Source organism: Pezoporus flaviventris, unplaced genomic scaffold (assembly GCF_033815535.1).
Source record: "Pezoporus flaviventris isolate CSIRO_AGI_PZ_B2104156 unplaced genomic scaffold, CSIRO_AGI_Pfla_v1 ptg000132l, whole genome shotgun sequence".
Lineage (NCBI taxonomy): Eukaryota > Metazoa > Chordata > Aves > Psittaciformes > Psittacidae > Pezoporus > Pezoporus flaviventris.
Window position 1 is genome coordinate 971,273 of NW_026892680.1, and position 20,383 is coordinate 991,655.

At 44.5% G+C, this 20,383-nt stretch overlaps 1 long non-coding RNA gene across 1 annotated transcript in view; it reads left to right on the plus strand.

Moving 5' to 3' along the window:
• LOC133282700 (uncharacterized) overlaps positions 1-20,137 on the plus strand; it is a 36,625-nt gene extending 16,488 nt beyond the window's left edge. The window contains exons 3-4 of the long non-coding RNA XR_009747696.1: positions 19,129-19,201; positions 19,855-20,137. This is a non-coding gene — a long non-coding RNA (uncharacterized LOC133282700). The remainder of the gene's footprint in view (positions 1-19,128; positions 19,202-19,854) is intronic.
• The last annotated feature ends 246 nt before the right edge of the window (positions 20,138-20,383 follow it).

The window sequence follows — 20,383 nt, forward strand, 5'->3', positions numbered from 1 at the left end:
GTGTGAACTCTGTACGTGTGGAAGGGAAAAAAGAAAAGGAGTTTAATGTAAATGAGGCCCAGACACAGAATACAGAGATTAGATATTGTGAACAAACACTGAACACGAGTTTGCTTTAGAGTGAGTTTCCCCACCTGCCTACAGTTGTCTCATGTATGACCTAAATACTGGGCATGGTTTTGCTTTTGCAAGGTTTCTGCATAAATGTTTATGTGCTGTGAATTAAATCATGCACTTAAAGAGGGAAGAGGCTGAAATGGAAAACTTACTAACCGTAATGATGGATGGATTGCTCATTACTCATACTAACGGATGGCCGGTCCAGGCAGGAAGTTTCCATCCAGTAAATGAATCCCTCTGAAAATGTGCCAGGTAGAGGTAAAGAAAAGTGTTGCTTTTGCCATTTTGAATTACTTCTTGAAGGGTTCTGGACTCCTTCTGCAGGAGGAATAAAGACGAGCATACAGGAGTAAGAAATACTGAACAACTGGCATAATCTGAGCTCAATAAACCAAGCTTTTCTATTTGGCCTTCTCTGTAACCTGTTCTGCCTCCTGGTCTATCTGCTACAAGTACCTTAAAATGCGTATGTGCCTTAGCCCCTTAATACCAACATTAGCAATTAGCAGCTGATGTGAAAGCTGTATAACCTCTCAGAATAGTGCAAAAGGGCTCGTTTTGTGCTCCTCCCTGACAAATGTTCTGTTCATTTCAGCCCTTTGGAAGATGAGCAAGAGCTGTGTCTCCTGCCAACCCCTTTGTTAAACCAACCTCAGCTCTGCTAGGCAGCTGCTTTAAAATGATAGTTTAAATCTTGGAAGTGAAGCCAGTATTTGATCTGCTGAAGTGGCTCTTTGGAACACGTTATTTAGGGGTTTGGGGTTCAGTATTTTTGAGGCAGTGTGAATTGACCCATACACTCTGAGCGTGCTTTGGCTGTATCTTGTGAAGAAACCCCATAGTAATCTTCACTCCTGTACACCTATGTATCTATACATGGAGAATTCACAGGTACAAGTAAATACACTTCTGTAAGCCATCTTTTTGTCTTACACATACAGGGGAGCCTGTTCTGTGAGTGGCCTTTAGGTGAGAGGGATGAGGTGGGACCAGTCCAGGTTTCACACATCATTAAATCCTTTCAATAAATAGATAAAACTCCACCCTTCAGCCTGGCCTTGTACACTGCCAGGGATGTGTATTGCCACGTTCCACGTCCACTCTTTCCTCCGGGGACTTGGATTTAGGGGGGGTGTTGCTCAAATCCCTGCAAACGTGTTTGTATGTTGAATGCAAGTGGCAGCAGCCTCTGAATTATGTCTGAAGAGCTGCGTTGTGAATGAGATGGTGGGTTGGATTTGATCAGTGACTTCATAGCACAGGTTATAGGCAGATACACAGTAAAGCATGTGCTGGCCTCTTCTGCTGTTCCTCACTTTGTTTCCCCAGCTGATAGGGCACAACAGGTGCATGTGTATATATATGTGTGTATAAATCCACAGGAGGTTGGGAAAGACCCTGTTACTTGATGTATACAGGGCAAAATCCTTAGGCAGTAGCAACAGCAATATTAGAGCTAAGCAGTCGTTAAGCTATGACAAAAAAGGAATGGGTTGCAAGGTAAGCATCGGTTCCAGAAGCGTTACTGCTGAAACTATGCACACTGCTGGGAAATTTGGACTCAAATCAGGCCTGGGCACAGATTTGGCAGAGCAGACGATACAGAGTTTACTCTGGCTGTATGCTTTCCTGATAGTCTTATGCTGGCAGCGTGGTGAAAGTTGGTGCTTGATGGAGCTTGAAGCCTGTTGCTGCAAAGATAACCCATCAGAAGGTGCGTTGGTCAAGTGAGTTTCCACCAGGGCAGAGATTTCTGTCATCTGTCTTTGGTGTTAGGAGTTAGAAATCTATACTTGAAAGTGTATTATTGAGCTGTGGCCTGAAGCTGGTGACTTCTGGCCTTCGCTATCTTAGCTTGCACGTGGGTCTGCAGCTCTAGTGAAACAGCAACTGAATCTCTGCAGCGTTCAGCATCTCTGCCTTTTCTGCATCAAAACTTGCTCTGTGCTTTGTGGCTTTTTGAGAAGGCAAATGAAAGAGTTAGAAACTTGGAGCAAGTAGAATCACAGAATGATTTGGGTTGGAAAGGACCTTAAGATCATCCGTTTCCAATCCCCCCTTCCAAGGGCTTGCCCAAGTAGTGCTTCCGATGGAAACGGCTCTGCAGGAGGAAGGTTTCCTTTGTTTCCTAAAGATGGTCAGGTCTTCTCCTCACCTGATGTTCATGAAAAGGTTTTTCCAGTGCTGGATTTCCTTCGAAAGCATGCTCTGTGCCTGGCTCCCAAAGGCTTTGTTCTGAGCCTCAGTGGTTTGCAACTGCAGCACAGCTTCGTACACCGGAGGCTGTAAACTGGCATCAGGAATCAGCTGGAGCTGGGAGAAGGAGCTGAGCACTGATTACAGTGATCTAAGGCAGGCATAAGGCAGATGGGCTCCTTCTGCCACATCTGGAGCCAGCACGTTGTCTTACGTTCAGCTTCAGAAACAGGAGACTGCAATAACACAGCCGCCAGGTAACGAATGCAAAGGATATTGTGGCCTCAGCAGGAGGAAGGGATGAAACTCCCCATAAAGCTAAAGATGTGAGAAGGTATTTTTGGGCTGCTGCCCAGCCATCCAGACTCGGTAAGGAGTCAGATAAGACCCCAAGGCTTCACACAACCTTAAAAAAGAAAAGCTTGCAGGCCTTTAATGGGAGACAGCCAGCTTCACTTCCAACAGCATCATTTCAGCCTTGCGTAGGTCTGGGCTGAGCTCTGTTATGTGATTGAAACTGGCAGGCAGAAGGAGTTTCGTGTTTCCTTGTCGTAGCCAGAATTTCTGCTGTCCTTTCAGAAAATCACATGTAGTGCTGATAGAAACAATTTAGGCATGTTTTAATAAGTCATCCTTTTCACTCGAAGACATTCACTGCCTGAGGCTTCCTTTGCCATTGAACTCCGCTTTATTGATGCGGAGCTTCAACGTAATGTTCCTCTTCACAGATCCATGTGTAGTCATTATGACTGTGCAGCCAGAGTTGTTTTGCTGAGTTCATTTGATTTCTATATGCAAGAACTGTGGTCCAGCCTGATGCCTGCCTCATTCTCTGTGTTCCTGAGGACATGTCCAATCCCATAAAAAATCTGGATGAGGTGTCCTGACCTGAGAGCATCAGTCAGGTATGGTTGAGAGGGTATTCATGCTGGCATCCCACATGTCCACAACTTTACTCCTGCTTTCTCTCCCCTGCTAACTCCTAGCACTTCTAAGTGAGCGATATATGCCAAAATGCAGTCTCCATATCGAATTATGTATTAGGGTATATAAAGTGGACATATGTGCCTACAGAGGCATGGACGTTTGTTTTAAATGCAGTTTTAATGCTTTCTAACAAATTCCAGTTGTGATGTTAATTTTAGTTGCTAAGGTGTGTGATTTACTACACCCTGTACTATAAAGTCTAAGTTCCTATATGTTTTCAGTGTAACAAAGCCAGGACTAGCCTTTTGCCATCTCCACTGTATTTCTCATGTCCCTCAGCTTATGTTGCTCAGCAGGTCCTGTTCTAGTTTCTCCTCTCTCTTCTTTCTTAGAGAAAACCAGACCCACTGCACTTGATCTATTAAAATCCATTTTCAGGTGCCAATATAAAACATTCCAGAGATTGAGAAACAGAGCTGATCTGAATAACTGCTGCAGTAGCTGCCCATGAAAACATCGGCAGTCTCCTCTCAGGATGCTAGCTTGACATAAGCACAAAACCAACCCACGAGCACTGCAGCAGAGAGCTGCTGATGGGTTTGTTCTCCTCTTCCAGAGGTGTAGCAGGCACAAGCTCAGGTGTGAGCTGAGCATCAGTGTGCTATGGTAAAAGCAATCTCCTGGGGACACAGGGGTCCAGGGAGGTTCTGTGCTGGGAGGTAATTATGGATCTATATAAAGTGGTACTTAGAGCATGAAGTTAGGTGTCTGAAGTGGTTCACATTTGCAGCTCCACTCTTTCCCCTTCATAGTTACTTTTGTAATGACAAAAATGTGCCAGAGCAACTTCTGCGTAAATACGCTCCCAAATGGATGGCTCCTAGGGAAGCAGAAGGTGGCAATTCCATAGTGGCTCCTCGTTATACAATGAAAAAAGGAGGATTGAACTAGAAAAATGAACTGCTAAAAAGTATATTTTGAGCAAGTATATTTTAGTGTATATACATATATACATACAAGTATATATATACACATATAACAAGTGTATGCTTAGAATTCAGATATTCGACATAGAATGGATTTATAGCTCTTTGTATTTCATTCCCCTGTATACCAGTTTCTCTGGGGTTAGTTTGTGTCTGGTCCTTACTGAGTAGCTGATTGTTCTGGTAGATAATGAACCTGCATTTAGATAACATCAGCAAATTTTTGTGGAGCCTGAAATCCTGATAACCAGCACAGGAATCTTGTATTGAGTGTATATTCCAGGTATGCAAAGTTTGCTTTATATGGCGGGTGGCTTGTGGCTTTTCCTCTATAAATGAAGCTGTTCAGGCAACCCTGTGAGTAGGTTTTGGTACCTGCAGATGACACTACCTGGAAGAGCAATTCTGTCCTTGGAAAGTTACTGTAATAATCACTTCATGCGAGTCTGTATTTACTGTTTCCCACTGAATACTCACTAGATTTACTCCCTTTTCAGCTGAAAGATGTTTTCCCAAACTAAAACCTCCCCAAACTCTCCGTGAGCTCTTTTCACTTCACACATCATCGCTGACAGTAAAGATAAGAGAAGCCAAATTACACCACTGGCTCCATCTCTGTAACATCGGTTGCGGTTAGAATATGCCTCCAGCAACATCGGAAAGCCCACATGGGTTTGCAGTGTGCTTGTTCAGTACATGAGATGGTGAGACTTGACTTGACTGCCAGATCCTTGTGGATTTGAAACTGGAAAACACCTCTGTTTGCCAACTGAGCAAAACGCAGAGTGCAATGGATGAGGCTTCATAAACCTGCACCCGTGAATTCTGCCCTCGCTCAGGAAATTCTGGCACTTAAACCTCACTCCAAGTTTGGCTTTCATAGCAGATGGTACTAAAAGCGTGACATGCGCTTTGGTCAGGGCTTTTATAATGTCGAAGGCAAATAGCTTGGAGATTCTCGGTAACATTTTAGTGCAGGGTTATAACGAAAGCTTTCTAGCGCGTACTTTCAGCATGTTGATTCTCACGTCCTCCCTCTTATTTCTCTTCTAAGTTTTCTTTAAAAGCCATTGCATTTTGCTTCGTTAGGTTCTTTTTATGCGCCAGTCAGTCGATGGCTAGTTTATTTAATTCACGAGCATTAATTCAAGTTGCAGGTCAGGTAATAGCAGTGCAGTCAGCCAGAGCTGCGCATTATGACATAAGGGCACTAAGGGCTTTTCTTTTTATGAGTTTCTGCTTCTTTAAGAGATTTGGCAGCCTGTTGAACCCAGGGTTTTCACTTTCAGTCCAATGCAGCCCTTGGATGTTATTCCAGGATTTCCTGTGTGCGCTACATGGCAAGAGATCAAGTCTGTAGATCGCATTCAATTAAACAGATCATCTAAATGAGATCATGAAAATAAGCGTGTGCTGTGTGTTCGTACAGCAATCACTGCGGCCTACTCAATGCCTCTAGTTAATGAGCACTGCAGATCTCGCTCTTCACTTAGTGGTGAGCTGACAAGAAACCAGGATGGGGATGTGTTCCAGTATCCCCCAAAATCTGGAAAGCGAGTACCAACGGAGGAAAGAAAAGGATGAATTTGATTTCTGTGGATGGTAGGTTTTGTTTGCCCTTAAAGGTGCAGTCCTTATCGTTTACCCTGACATCCTGTGTGCAAACACTGGCAGGGTCAAGCTTAAACAATGGGAAACCTGGTTGTAAAGGCTGCCCATTGCGACGTTTTCCCTTAATGTGGAAAGGGAGCAGCTACAAATGGGTGACTTGTAAGTTGCCTGTTAGGGCAATAACTCTTGCTGATAAATGAGCTCTGGGTTGGATGGGGAGGGAAGAAGGGGAAGTTCCCCGATCTCTTTTGTCTCAGTACAATGCGCTGGATGTAACGGAGGCTGGACAGGCTGAGCACAGAGCGGCAGTTTATTTCTAGCAGGGTTGAGCCAAAACGAGGTATAGAATTTCTTCTGCTTTCTTCCAGAGCAGCATTAAAAATGCGGACCTGCGAGCTGATAGTCATCGCTGCGCAGAGTTTATCATTTCCCACCTGCACAGATGCGCTCCCTTGTGCCGCCCTGTTGCAATCCTACCTTTTGTCTGCCAAGTGGAGCCAAGTTAAAATGCTTTTCTGCTGATTTGGCAGGATTAAGAAATAAATTAAAGCACCCTGACTGCCTGGAAGTCTTGTTTTACCAGCTGCTTGCACAAACCTACTAATGATTACATTTGAAGTCCTTTTAGCACTTTGGGTTCAGCAGGTTAAGCCTGCTGGACCGAGTGGCATGGGAGTCATGTGTCTCCTGTATCTGAGAGATCAATGTTTTATAGCAGGTTGGCTTAGCAATAAACAGCGAAAAAAGAACCATCACTTTGCACCTAGTTCTATTAAATATGCAGTACTACCTTGCCCCATGTATCTAAAGTCTCTCTGGCAGCCGTAGTCACTCCTTGCTGAGCTAGAGCTGTCATGTGAACGCATATAAATCTTCCATTTGTAGAAAATGAAAAGCTCGAGGACCACAAGAACATAAAATGTAATTAGGAAGTCGTTTCACCTCCATGAGAGGTTTCTTCATTAAATTTAAACATATCTCATTGCGTATTTCACTTAACATCAACTTAAGGATGTGACAGTTTCAAAGGTAGCAAAGAAAATGAAGCAGATATGCTGAGCAGAGATTCCTGGCAGTATTTCTCTCCATTCTTTTGCCACAGGCTCCATTTTGGCTGGATCATCACCTCCCTCGTGTGCAGTGCCTGAAACAAACTGCAGTATCTGGTGCAGCGAAAGTAGCTGGTGTTTTGCAGTAGCTTTGCCTTCTGAAATCAGTACAACCCTGAAAAGGATAAACATGATTTCTTTGGACCTCTTAAATATCTCATTTTCAGAACCAGGATCAACCTGGATAATCTGGGAGACCTAAGTGACATTTGCCAAACCCGGTTCCTGAGGGCTTAGCCTTTCAGAATGTGCCAAGCGTCCCTTTAGGTTTTAAGATACCCCACGGCTTACTGAGGCCCACACTGATGATTATCAGTTGAATGGACCCTGTCAGAAGAGATTTTTTGACCCACGAAAACAAGGACTTCCTAGAGAGTAGATAACAAAACCCAAAGGTTCATCCAGTCATCTCTGTTTCTGTAGCTTACAGTAAACAAAGGAGCAATGCAGGCTGGCTGCTTAGTATCTCTTTTCTCCCCTTTTCTCCATTTGAATTCCCTGTGGAGAGCTGGGTTGATGGTCTGGTTGGCCTCCTGCAGTCAGGAGGCATTTCTCTAGATCTGAAGTGAGATGTCTTAGTTTGCTGCCAGGATTAAATGAGGGCCGCTCTTGCTGGTAACTTTCTACCCGTGCAGTGAAGGACTTGGTGAAGCACAGGATTACCCGATGCAAATCCGCAGGGCACAAAACAGGGCACGCATCACCAATAAAAATACCAATAATCCTTTCTTTTGTCTCTTCCTTCGCATTTTATGTGTAGCTACAGCACTGATTGAAGTGCATTCCCTATAAGATGCTGATTATCGCTATAGTTTTCTGCAGCAGCTTTCTGTTGCTGCAGCCCCGTACTTCAGTAGCCCAGCACACTTCAATAATGATGGTTGCCTGGTACCATTTTCTCTTTATTAATAACAGCGAACTGGGATTTCTTGCGGATGTCTTGGAAGAAACCCAATAGGGGTGGTGTATTAAAAGAAACCCAAACCTTTCACTGTAGATCTTAGCTCAAAAGTTTGCGTCTGCAGAAAAGGGCTTTCTGAATCTGAACTTGGCCCAGTGTAAGAAATAAAGATGATTAAACTCTTCAGGCCTGAGTGCTGTCAGTGCGTGGTGATGGAGGTTAAAGTTTAGCCCAATACCTAATTCTCAAGCTTGCCTGGAATTGCCTTAATAAGTTTCTCTCCTAAAAAAAAGCAGCAGTACCCTCTGTAATGCAGTATGAAATAAGCCTGTCCCTGCATTCAGGATGTTGTATGGTCTTCCTCCACATGTGAGGAGAGCTGATAGCTCCACATCCAACTGCATTCAATACTTGGAACTCCGCAAGAGAGCGTAAGTCCATTTTGCATTTTCACATCGTTTCCAAATGTGTTAATCCTGTGAGCTTTCCTCCTGTGAGGAGGTGAAATGAACTCTTTTTGGGCTGTGTGCAACTGCACTGCGGGGATTTCCATAGGATTCTTTTTTCAATATGATTAAAATAAATAAAATACAGTGGTGTTGAGAAAAATATTTCCTGTAGCAGCAGGACATGCCTCTTTTTTTTAAACCCAAGTCCCAGGCTGGGCTGGAGCCTGTGAAAATCAAAGGCATTTCTTTTAAAGATAGAAGACCACGTAAATTTGGCACGCTGACAGAGTCTCACTTATGGAATCCATTCAGTGTCTGAGCCGCAGAAAGAGCACCAAGAGCTTCCAGAATACTCCATTTCTTCCTCCCTTCTCCCTTCTCTGCACCCATTTCCTGAAAGCTGGCTCATGAAGAACAGGAAACAATGGGTTTCCTTAAGAGCAAATAATTAGCTGCTCCTGCAGTTCCATCCCATGGCTTATCCCACTGTCTTTGATGTACCTACAGTACCATAATTTCACCTGGTTCCATTGGCTTGAATTTGTCCTAGAAAGTGTATTTCCAAAAGAAAAGCATCTCATTTTTTCTTTCTTTCTCATACAGCAGATGTGTTTTCACTCTGTCATTTTTAAGCTAATGTATTAGGTAACTCAACCTTGTACTTAAAAGCTGGATTTTTCAAGTCAGTCTGGGATTACACTAAATGATGAATAAACAAACAGGAAGCAAAGCCTCCAAATGCTTGCACGTTGTTCCATTTCTGAGAGGTTTCAGTGAGGCGATAAAAATAACCACAGAAGCTTTCTAAGGGTAAGAAAATGGAAACAAAAGACCTGAAGAGCTTTTATATTCCAGTATATTTTGCTCATTTACTGACTTATTCCTTTAGGTTTTGTCTTTATAGGGTATATATTCAGGCAGCCTCAAACAGCTTGTCTCTTTTCAGCTGTGAGCTTTGGGACCTCTGCAAATACCATCGGGCTTCAGCTCCACAAGCTTTTGAAGCCAGAATAAAGCAGAATGGCACCCTCCCTCTGTCATTCCCCCTGTGAGGCTCCCTTCCTTTGCTGGGAGCTGGCAATGTGGTTTCTTTTCAGGGCAGGACAAGCCCTCGCCAGCTTCAGGGGTCTGTGGGATGATGGTGTGAGCCTCTTCCCCTATCTTACTGCTTCTTTGTCCTAGGTGCCAAGTGAAAACATATATGGGCATACACGGGCACAAACCTCCCACCATCTAATTTTACTTGCAGTGCGTGAACCTGAAGGTGCAGGAAGGATGACAGTAATCAGACTGGTCCAACTTACGCTTAGGAAGCTTTTCTTGAACTTGACAAGCATCAGTTGTTTGGCACAGTCAGCTTATTCCTTTCCCAGTGCCTGATGGATAACGCTAGATGGCTGACCAGACTAATCAGGTACAAACGTCTTCCAAAGGGAGTAACAAGAATCTGCGTGGGATGCAATCGTGAAGTTGCTCATCAACAGAAAAGGTTTCTTTTCAGTCGTGCAGCTTTTCGTGTGTAGCACTTGGTTTCCAAAGCAGTACGGCGTGCAGGGGGACACAGGGGGAATGGGTGATGCTGTCCAGAGCTGCTGTGCAAAAGTGCCTGTGGTCCTCATGTGTCCCTGACTGCAGAGTGATACTGGTTTGGCTATTGTTATGGAGGGTGTGCGTAGAAAATTGAGCCTATAAACAGGTAGTTTGGAGAACACTGGGACCAAAGAGCCCTGATTTCCTGTAAATTCTCCTGCGAAGTTTTACAGACCTTTGTCCTTTAGTTTTTCAGGTGGTTGGAGCATGTATTTGGGCTCTCTTCCATGCGGATTCTCTGGTGTCTAACAACATTTGAGCTCACGTTACTCTTTTTCCCTTACCGGTGGCATTAACAGGGTTTCTCTCCTCTGCCTGCGCTTTCAAAAGCGTGGCTGGAATCTGAGACTCTGCAACCTCCACAAATGTGGTTGAAACCATGCTCGCCGACACAAGGTTTGAATTTGTCCACCAACGTGGAGCAGCTTTAACTGGGCGAGGGAGCTATAATTCCACCGACTCCAGTGCAGTGGCCAGGAGGCTCAATTGTACGTATGTGAAATAGCTCAGGATTCCAGGAGAGGTTCCTTCCAAATTGCAGTAATAAGCAAAAGCACTGAGCCTGTTCCACGGGGGTGAAATCCCATAACGTTTTGTTACAAAACACAAATATCAGCTAAATAAGTAAAGCGCCTCTGAAGCTTTTAGTGGTAGGAATGGCATCAAATTGGGAATCTGGAGGCTTTGATAGTCCTGGCTCCATCTGAGCTGACCAGGGGAGCTGACAGGAGTAAGGTTGGCCACAGCTGTGAAGAGGCTGTGTTTTTCAGCAGGGAAGTGTTCATGAGAAGAAAGAAGTTGCTGCACCAGGCCCTGCTGGCATCTCACATGAAAACCTGGCAAATGGGGGGGGGGAGAGAGAGAAAAGGATGATAACAGAATACTAATATTAACTTTGCAGGAGAGAAAAGAAGATCTGTTGCACATTGATCTCATTAAGTAAATGATTTACTGGAATTTCCTCTTGCTTTGCAGCTTGCTTCAGAACCTATTCGATCCCAGCTATCGAAAGCCTGGATAATTTCATCGTGTTCTCGGACCCTTTTAACTCCATCGCTGTTCCTGGCCACCTCCATTCAGTGCTTGTTGTTCACTGCTGTTTCCAAGAAGTGGATTCCTAAGACACCAGGGATATATCCAGCAGGCAACAGTGAGGTTTCATCTGCCCCTGTTTAGAGCTGGCTATTCATTGGGAATTTGGTCTGGGGTTGTAAAGGACAGTGCTGGCTTTCTGTTCTCCTCCTAAGGTTTGGCTTTATATATCCCAAGGGCTAAAACCAAGATATGTCAGGAGAAGTGACAGAAAGTGTATAACTGTGGATAAATCAGACTTGATTAAGTTTGGTTATCTTAATTCCTGTCTTCAACTGCTTGGACACAAGGAATAAAGATCAGTTACCGCTTTCCTTGCAACTTGGAGCTGCTGGCAATGAAATGAAGCACAAAAGAAGGATGAAAAATTTCACCTGATTTAGCATGAAAAGTAATTAAAAAACTAATTTAAATATGGGCTTGAGACTCTGCTGGTCGATACTTCACGTTCTCATGTCTAATTTCCATGAATATGTAATTGGGCACTTAACCTTGTTGAAAATGTAATAAGGATGGCAGGTCCGTGGGGAGGGACATGCACACGGGGTGCAGATGTGATTTCAGTACCCTGATTTCAGTGCCGCTCTTTAATTGCTAAGATTCTGACATGCTATAATGAAGGCATAATCAAGATACATTAGAGTCACTTTGGCTACCTAAGCATGAAGCCGTGGGATGCCAAGAATTTAACAGATTACCTGGCATCTACAAATTTAACGTCAGTTATGCATGTTATTGGATTAGAAATAGAAACAGACCTGATTACTGGCTTGAGAAGCAATAATGATTTCTAAAACAGCTGGTGAAATTACTTTAGTATCTGCCTGCTTATCTGGCTTATGACACTGGGTGACATTAGTTGCTGATAGTCGAGGGAGGCCACTAATCCAGTGTTTGTGAAGATTGCTCTGTCTGCTTTTGCTGGTTAAAAAATAAGAGTATTATGTGAAATGACATTTTTATCACCAAAAGGAGATTTTTATGACTTGCAAATATTGTCTGTTGGACAGAGAGCACATCTTTAGTGACAAATCTATTTAAACAGTAAAAACACCTAATTAGGTTTTATAGTACCTGTATTTGCCTAGTAGAGAGAACTGATTACAGGCAGATCAATAGGGAGGATCATTCACTGCAGCAACGCAGATGCGGTTGGGTCGCTGGGAGTTTGGAATGAGCCAGGAATGTCCCTTAAAGCCAGCTTCCTCCTTGCTGTCTCACATCCAGCACAGACTGAAGACCTGTCTACGCATTAGCTACCCCGTTATTTACTACACACCAACAACTCGGAGGCAAACCCAGTACCTGGAATAACCAGTGTGCAGGGCAGCTAGTTAGGGCTGCAGCTGTGGTGAGGCTGCTGTAGCAGCGGCAAATGGACTGCCCACATAAGTGGAAGGGAATAAAGGAGCACACTGCTGCTGTGGGCCCCTGAGAGCTGAGACTTGCTCATGCCTGGGTGCCCTGCAGCATAACTGGGGGCACTGGTCAGAAGATAGAGGTGGGGAGAGAATCTGATTGAGGCTACGCTGGCACGTTGGGCAGAGGCATCCTTTGAGAGGGTGCAGGGGACATCTCTTCATCCCTGCCCTCCCGGTGCTTTGGGCTTCAAGAGCACTGCAGAGCCCAGGTCCCTGTGCTGAAAGGGCATGAGGTCTTTTCCTCTGCCCCTGTTTAGCACCTTTATAAGCCAGGCAGAATTTCACCCCACGCCTGTTGTTTTCAGCAATTGAAAGCTGTGGTATGTATGCTTCAAAGTGAAAGGGTGATTTTTTTTTGCAGCCTTTACTGTTAATACATCAACTGGCTTAACCTTGGGCTGCGTAGCTCCCAGATGCACGCTGCCTTCCGTACCAGTCCAGCCTAAAGCATTAAAGAGTTCCACTTACAACTTCTTATCAGGGCAGCATGAAGACAGGAAGAAAATCACTTTCAAGAAACAGCATGCCTTTTAAAACAATCAGCTCAGCCTTCTGCTTCAGATTAAGCGCAATAAAGCTTGGGTTGCACCCATGCTATATCCTTTGGGGAAGAAAACACCACAGAGGCGTTGTTCCTAAGAATGGATTAGGCTTGCAAAGATCAGTAACAAGTACGATCTGGAACCTCGATTCAGATTCTTTGTTTTCGAAACATAGGGTTCAATGGGGCAAATTTATGCCAGATGTGACAACCATGGCCAGCAAAGCTAATTATTCCTATTTAAAAATTCCATTGCTAACACAAATGCTGCCTGGAATGGTGTGGGTTCATATTTTCAGCATATGAAAGGGTTCTGCGACTGCTGACATCTCTGGAAACTGTTTGACCAGTCAAGCCAGGAGTTCTCTGTGGAAACAAAAGCCCTGTGATTCTTTTATTAAGTGTATCGTGTTTTCCTCTGTGCATGGTAAATGCAGCCAGGAGCCATGAACATGGGGGAGCACCCGTTGGTGAGTCCATCATCAACCCTTTGAGCTATGTGGAGCTTATAAAAGGGCATTCTTCCCTTAAAAAAGTGTAAATTACAGTGGAGATGAAGTATTCCCTTTCTCCATAAACCTCGTCAGACGCTCCAGTTAGTTGTGCTTGTCAGCATGTGCACGTGTGAGCTCATGCCTATGCTAGTACAAATGTATGGCCGGGGGGTGGGGGGGGGGGAGAAAACTGCAGAGCTTGTATTCTGTCAGTTAACTCTGGCCCCCGTTCCCATGTTAAAATCCCATCTTCCCTCTCTCCCCCATGTACAGCAAGGCCGTGCTCGAGTACAGAAGACAGCTTCTTGACTTTCGACCATGCCATTGCCTCCATTTCAATGCGCAGTTAAAGAATTCCACTTACCTGTGTTCATATGGATTTTCCAGCCCGGCTGAAATGGCTTTTGGAATCTGTCTGCTTCATGTCTCAGTTACAGAGCGGTTAAACTGGCTGAACCGTATTGATGGAGGGCTGGACACATAGGTTTAGGCCCAGGGACCCATCCTAGCCCGACAATTTAGGCTTGGTTAAGAACACTTGAACTTGTTATGGTCGGTTGAATGCCAGGTTTTCTGAAAGTGTTTTCTCAGCTGTATTTTGCACTGAGGTAGAGCTCCAAAACCATCAGAAACAGGAATCTGTGTGGTTTGCACTTACATACTCATTATCGGGGGTGCGTAGAAGTTACGAGGAGCATCAGAGCTCAAGGCCCAGGGTTTGTTTTTAAAGAAATCTTCAATAAAATCCATAGTTTTATAATACTGTAGCACAGGGAGAAAAAGAATCTGAGAACCACCGGTGGGCAGCTGTGTAAGCCCTTTTCTTTAGATTACCTCCCATAATGTTTCACGAGTGAGGACTTCTGTTTAGCCTTATAGACGGACACCTCCAGTGGAAGAGATGCTGTGTGCATGGCCAGCGTAGACATAGGAAAAACTGATTCCAGCTTCATTGTCACTTCTCCCGTACACATGTGGTCAGTCATTAGAAGAGGTCTTATCTGATTTGCAGGCCGTTTCCTCTTAGATCAACACAATCGTATCACAATATTAAGGAGTGCTTTGCTGACCTGCCAACAAAATGATTAATGCCCCATGAATTCCAACTGAGGCCATGAATGGAAAGTAGACCATTTACTGCCATTTAATTGAAAATCTTGCCAGGCAGCTAGCATTTTCTCTTTGTCAGGTTTGCTAAGTCAGTGCATGCCTTGCCGTGCGTAGTGCTGTTCCCATAGGGAATGTTCTGTCCCTGTCAACCTGAGAGCAGCACCACAGGCTGACACAGCTTCACTGGCAGCAAATCATAAACTAAGTGGAGCTGGATGGAGCAGCAGCTCAAACTGAAACGGGGAGTTCAGGTTAGATCTAAGGCAGAAGCTCTTCCCCGTGAGGGTGCTGAGGCGCTGGCACAGGGTGCCCAGAGAGGCTGTGGCTGCCCCATCCCTGGCAGCGCTCAAGGCCAGGTTGGACGGAGCCTTGGGTGACATGGTTTAGTGTGGGGCATCCACCAGGAACTGGGTGATGTTGAGGTCCTTTCCAACCCAAACCATTCTGGGTTTCTCTGATTTTAAATACAGTTGCTTATGTAAAAGACAGCCCCACCTGGCATCTGAGGTGTTGCCCAAATGCAAGTTAAGCGAGGAGTCCAGTTCAGCCAGCTGTTAAACGTGGTGGTACTTTTAGATCAGTGAGTTTGATTTTTCCAGTGTTATTCACAGTCAGGAGTGGGATAAACTCCCCTATCCACAGTGGAGGTTCCCCAGACTCAAGGATATTTGGGGTGGAGATTTCAGCTCTTGTCCAGAAAAATCTCTCATTTGGATATCAATAAAAGCAGCCCACCAGTTGTCATATGTTTCAAATAATTCCTTTCTACCCAGTCTCAGTTCTTGGAGCATATAGAACAGCTCTTTAAATGTCATCCACCACAGAGACAGCCAAATATCTGGGACACTGAAGAGGCTGTGGCCAAGAATACAGAGAGGATGTCCTCCTCTTAACGACTCTTTGACCATCCTGGTCGTACAGATGAAGCATCGCTCAAAATCCCAAGCACTCCTGGGATAGTATGAAAAAATGCAGCTCCCATTCTCATCCAAGCGGTCCTCTGATGGGGAGCAAGGGTGCAAAAGCTGCTGTGAGGTTATTGCAGGTGGTTTATGGGCTGTTTGATTTTGCTACACGGTCCAGTAGCAGATGCTAAGCCTCAGCATGAATGACTCAAATGGAGGATTTCAGTCTGTGCAGGGGTAATTAACTTGGAAAAAATTAGTAGTCGTTTAAATCCAATCGTATTTAAATAGCTGGTGAATGAAAAGGAATTCTCTTTGCTTCCCCCTTCTTTCCATTTGAGCCTTTGTTTCACTCCTGCTGATGTATTTATTCCATAGCTTTCGTAGGCTGACAGATTTCTCCATCCACAAGCTTTCAGGGCAGCACCTAATAATTCCAGAGAGACTACAGTGCAGAACTCTTCAAAGCACTTCATCTGTGGAATAACGGGCTACTTGATCTTTGTTAGAATAACAACAGAAAACGATAAAGCTATTGAATGCACGAAGATAATCAAAACAGGTTTTAAAGCTGACTTCTAGTAGTCTCTCGCGTTTCAAAGGGCTAAGATTCATACCGGTCCCAACAGCAAGCACTTCTTCTGTAGCACACTTTCAGATATCAAACATTCTGCATGTTTTCTTGGAAAAGGTTGAATCCAGCTCTCTTCTCACTTCCACCACCTTCTTCCAAGTAAGTTGAGCATGCTGCTTTTGCAGCAGCATCTCCACTGAAATCAGTGCTACTGACAGGAAAATCTGGTCTGTGGTCTCCGTGTGGACTTGCTTCTGTTTCTCGCATAGAGGGAGGCCAGTGCAAGGATGAAGCCTGCACTGCTCCAGTTAAAATCGTATAGGTACCCTCATCAGAAGCTGGGGGAGACAACCCTTATTTTAGCTCAGAGGTAGACTGCAAAGCTTAAACCTGTTCAAATCCCCCTCTTACAGGATTGAAGTTCTGGCCATTAATACTGTCAGACAAGCTTTATTCTTCACTCTTATCTCGAAGCACCCATCTTCCCTGCTAAACTTTATGTGGCTTGAGCTGCACAGCCCAAAGTACGGTGTCTCGTAAGAAATCCTTAGAAACCCTTCCGTAGTTGAGGAAGCCTAGCAAAGAGTTTGTTCTGCAAGTCTCCAGGCACAGCAGTGGAATCTAGAGAAGCACAGCTGGGCAGAATTGATCTCCAGAGACATCTACCCCCACAGCTTGGGTGACCTGAAAACTGTTTTTAATGTGACACTCAGTTTAAGTTGTGGAAGCTCTGAATGCTACAGGCTAGGATGCTCTCCTTGTAAGAGCAGCGGCTCCTGAAAGAAACCAGAAGGTGCCATCCCTGTGCAGTTTCTAATTGGCAGGTTCAGAAGGTTTGTCTCAGCTGGGAGAAGTGCGCTGCCTGCTTTAGTCATTAATAAATAATTCAAGGCCAGATCCAAAGCCTGCTAAAGTGGATGGAGAAACCTCCCAGTGATTTTAATAAGCTTCAGATAAAGGCCTGTGCATCTGTATCTCTTCTTCAAAGCTTTTTCAGCTTGAGGGTATCCTGTCGTTGTCATTATTTAAGTGCATGGTACAGTTCTGTCATCATCACCACAGAAATTTTAGCAGCTGAAGGTAAGAATGGAAGAACTCTTTCATGCGGTATAGGGACAGAGAAAGGGAAAATGGTCCAGCCAGGCTCACTGTGAAGCCCCAACACGCTCTCTCACTGTAAGAATGGTATTGTCAACTTAAAATTACAACTGGTGATGGGATTTATGCCAGCAGTTGACCCAGCTAGTGGGTCGACCATCCATTGAAAAGGGGATGTAAGCCCTAATGAGAATTGAAAGAACAGGACTGTTACAAGGAATTCCCCATGGAGCCCTGAACAGTAGGCAGCGTTATCTTTGCAGCTGTGCGTAGGAAGAAAGCCTGGACATCCACAGCTCTCCAGGCTTCAGCATGCACACAATGGCTTATTTCAGATGAGTGCGTTTTTCTGTTACAGGCTCCCACTAACATGGATCTATCCCTACATCTGGTGCATCTTTATTCTTTATAGCTGATGGGAAGCCTACTCAGTAAGAAAGATGTTATCTGTGAAATCTGGGGCTTTTTCTTCTTTTTAAGGAGCAGTACGGTTATGCCTTCACATACACACAAAGAGCAAGTGCTTAGTGGGTGGCTTTCCACACGCATCTGCTGAAATTACTTTTAAACATACTGTTTCAATGAATAGTGCCATCTAAAAGGCTTTCTCAGGCAGAGGTTGTGTGCTCCTTTCATGTCTTTCTCCTGTATACCTACTGGTATATAAATGAATAGTCTCCACCACTTTGTAAAATTAAGGCTGAAGCTTGCTATAAATTAGAATTATTAGGTACCAGAATATAAGTAAAATATATGATGATTAAGGTGTATTATAGAGCACGCAAAATGCCTTAGTGGGAGGCAAATGGATACCTTTGATTAATAAGAGACTGAGAACCAGATACAGCTTGGCTATCTTCCACCCCTGCAGAAGCACAAAGAAGTCATAAACTGAGGTTAACCAACCAATTAAATTGGTTTGTAGCTGTTTTGCATCACTGGAGCTGCACAAAGCAGCCAAGATACATCAGTGAGTCTAACCCACAATCTTTAAATAATACATTCAGGAAAATGTTTAAGAATGGATAGAGATATGCTCTCATTAATACACACTTTTCCTGGTATGCTCACCATTTTCACATCCTCCGTGAATGTGTTAACACTGAATTTCAAGCCTGTCAAGTCTTCAGACACTGTTTTATTCTGGCAATGTCTGAAAAGTAAGTTCTATATTGCTATTTCCTTTTTAAACAGATATATGGTTCATCTTATAGATACAATGGGAAAATTAAAGGAACAGTTAAATAACCTGCAAGAAAACCGTGAAGAACATCTGGCTGGTACCTCACAGCTACAGTCCTTGGGTATCACGACTACTTCTTTGGGCAGAGCGTGCCAAGTCAGCGCTTATCCTCTGGGTTTCCAAAGCAGCGTGCAGCACACACCAGAGGCACGGGAGGAGCAACCCGGCTATCTTTGTATGCCCCCCACTCTGATTACCCGCTACCCAGTTTTCTCCTCAAGATAAATTAGAACAGCTTCAGAAGTGCTTTATCTTGGGAAGTCCCTCAAGGGGCTGTAGCGCTCGTCAAAATCCACCAGAGCTCCAAATCCGGCTTATCTCAGTGAAGACTGAGGGTGGGCTGATAGGAAGGCAGCTCAGCATCTTCCTGTTAACTGAGCATTTCCACCACCTGTTAGCACAGGGAAGAAAGACTGACTGGAGTTGTGATAAACAGTATTCAAGGATACGAAAGGTTGTTGCACAGAGGAAGGGGACAAGCTAATCCCCACATGCAAGGCAGATAGGGCAAAAAAAATGACGTGTTCAAGTAGGAGCATGAAATACTGTGATAAGGAAGATCAGAGTAATGTTTTCAGGGCAGCATTTTCACTGAGGGAAGTCAAGTGCAGGGAAAGATAGCCTAAAGCAAATACGAAGTCTCCTCACAGGTATCTTTAACGACATCTTTAATGGTATCTTTAAGTAAAACCTCTGTCCAGAGCGAGATGGGCATGCTTTACCTTGCCTCACAGTTCCTGACAGCTCTATTTTAGTTCCAGTCCCTTATCCCTAGCAGAGCTGTGTATGCTTCCAGCCGGAGATCAGTGACCCTATCTACTGGCATTTCACTGAGTACGTCACCTTACTTGCAGTGTTAACTTACTTACAGTGTTAACTTACTTACAGTGTTAACTTAGCTAGTCTTCGATCTGCAATCACTTGGTGGTTGCAAGAAACTGAACGACTTTCTATGGATGAAAGAACGTATCCCGTTAACAAATGCAGCTGGTAGCTGTTCTCCCTTTGCCAGCGCATCTACCACATCAGCATCTTAATCAGTCCTCTGTGGACACCCTCACAACAATACTGTATTGAAAACCATCACCAGGCAGCTGATCCTATTAGGACCATAATTACACTAGTGGAAATATTTTCATACAGAGCCTGAAATGGATTGGCAAATTGGGCTTGGGTTGAGTCTTGGGGCTTGGCTCTGAATGGAAAGGCTCAGAGTTGGAAGGCCGTTTCTTACAGGCCAGCCAGGCAGGTTTGGAAAGCTTTCGGTACTTGGTAAAACTGAAGTAGTTGTATTAAGTGAATGGGAACAGGAGAACACAGCCCATGTTATTTTACCCTCCTATGCCTATAAAGAAAAGATTTAGGGGCCACAAGGAAACTTGGGGATTGAATGGATACTTCCTCAGTGCTGGCAGAAACTGCACTTGGGATGGAGACCAGGAGGTCCCGTGCTTACAGGAGGGGGTTTTGCCTCTCTTCTTTCCTAGTCAGCGCCCCTTGGACTCCATTTCTTCTCAGTTAGTTGACATCTGGCGACGTGTTTTGTTAATAGTCAGATCCAAAAGCGAGTAACACCTGATAATGGGAACTCTGGGACATACTTCTGCTTTTGGGTGTGTGTACATCTGGACCCAAATATGAAATGTATTTCTTGCTCATGCGCTCCCAAATAAGTAACAGAAATGCAAGTAAGTGATAACTGAAATGTGTTTATCTTCTCAGTGCCCCTGATTACAAAGCAAGCTTGCCTGTTTGCAGGTAAGGATGGCTGCAGTGGGCCTCAGGTATCTGGGTGCAACCCTTGTGGAACTAACGAAGCAACTATAGTGGGTGTCAGTAGGCAGCGGAACGTTCTCTTTCCTTCAGACAGATGTTCAGGTTAATGAATCGGGCCAAGTGAGGTGGGATTTCTTCTAGCCAAGCTGCACCATCATGTTTTCCTCCTCACCACCCACCGAGTCCCTTTCCATGTCTCCAGCTGACAGCTACCACAGCTAGCCTGCCCAGAAGCAGAGT